Consider the following 1,747-nt stretch of genomic DNA (forward strand, 5'->3'; position numbering starts at 1 on the left):
GCATTCACCATTTAGCCTATGGAGTCAGCAAATGCAATGAGTAAGCAGGGGAATAGCCTGGGATTGAGGTTGATATGACAGGGAAAAGAGCTACAAAATAGGCATCCAGGAGAAGGTTGAGACGATCCACCTGCTGTCAATGGCAGGAAATAAATACACAGTGGGATGAAAATAGGGTAGATGGGGTGTCACAGGGATAAGAAAAAAGCCAGCACCAACATGAACGAAAATGGATGTCACATGTGGGTATTTGAGGCAGTGACCTGGTGGAAGCTGGGCAAAACCTCCAATATGTATACAGACCAAAGCAAGCTGGGGCAGTAAAATAAAGAAATTGGCATTTCTGGGTGGGAAGCAGAAAAGCAAAGATTAAGGGAATGGCAGACAGCAGATTAGTCCTGCAGATGGCAGAGTACAAGCAGGGTGGGAAAGATAGAAATGAGGACGGAGATGGAGAGACCTTCAGAAGGCAGGAAAGCAGCAGAGTGTAAAGAAATCAAAATGGAGGGCATGGACACCACAATCCATGTAAGGACTGCTCTGGGGAGGAACAGGAAGGCCCTCCAAAGTTTGTGGTGGCAGGTTGCTGAAGTCCTCAACCGTGGTTCTCAACCATGCTAGACTCAAAGCATTCCTCATCAGACTTGAAGCAACCCCTGCGCACCAGAATGAACACACCGAAAATCTAACAAAGACGAGAATACCCAACTACCTGTGGGGGCACACTTCTCACAAGACAATTGCTCCCTCTCTGATCTCTCAGTTCTAATCCTCAAAGGGAATTTACAAAGCACTTTTTGTAGATGAGCCTATGAACTTCACTTCATAAATCTACTGGATACAAAAAATCATGGACTCAGTATAGACGTTGGATTGATGACACATTACAACCTGCCTGACGTCTGATTCACCTGGCACATTACAACCTGCCTGGCCTCCTGCATTCTTTTTTCCCCCCACCTTTTCTCCCCTCCCTTTGCTTTTATGTCCTTTGTCTTCCTGATTTCCAACTATTTCCTTTTTCACTGAGATCCACTTTTTTACCTGGTATCATTACCACTGTAGTGTTTCCTCCTGATCTCCAACTATTTCCTTTCTCACAGACAGCCTCTTTTCTACCTTGTATTCTATCACTGTAATGTCGCTCTTTGGCCTTTTTCTTCCCCTGCTTTTTGTCTCCTCCCTTCCCTGGTTTACCTTGTGTCTTTCTAATTTCTACCTATTTACATTCTAACTGACATCCTGCCACACTTCTACCGTCTCTCGTTCCTTGGAGTCTCAGACCTGGTGGAAATTGGGGAATAAATGATACCAGTGCTGGTAGGTGTGCAAAATGTTCTGGGAAAGGAAGGGTTGGGGGGGGAGAAGAGAGAGTGTGCCAGTTGTAGGTGGCCAATTACAACTTAGATTGAGTCCAGCTGTGCCAGGCCAGGGCTTGGAGGCTGCCAGCTGGGCAGGCTGGGCACTGTGATATTAGTATTGGTACTCACCCATTCCCCCCAACCCCCTGGGCAGGTGCCCCAAGAAAATTAAAAAAAAAAAAAATCAAACTGCCTGTGTGCACGACCAGTGCTGCTTCCAGACAAGCCGGCTCAGTGCAGGCACTAGCTGCAGCCAGTTGTACCCACATCTGGGATGCCAAAGGGCTTCATATACTTGCATCAACAAATGTTAAACAGCCCCTGAACCAAGTGACCATGCCCAGGGGGGCAAAAAAAAAAAAGATTGCTCAGGAACAGGAAAGGGT

The sequence above is a fragment of the Alligator sinensis genome, unplaced genomic scaffold (genome assembly GCF_000455745.1).
Source record: "Alligator sinensis unplaced genomic scaffold, ASM45574v1 scaffold294_1, whole genome shotgun sequence".
In the NCBI taxonomy this organism is placed as follows: domain Eukaryota; kingdom Metazoa; phylum Chordata; order Crocodylia; family Alligatoridae; genus Alligator; species Alligator sinensis.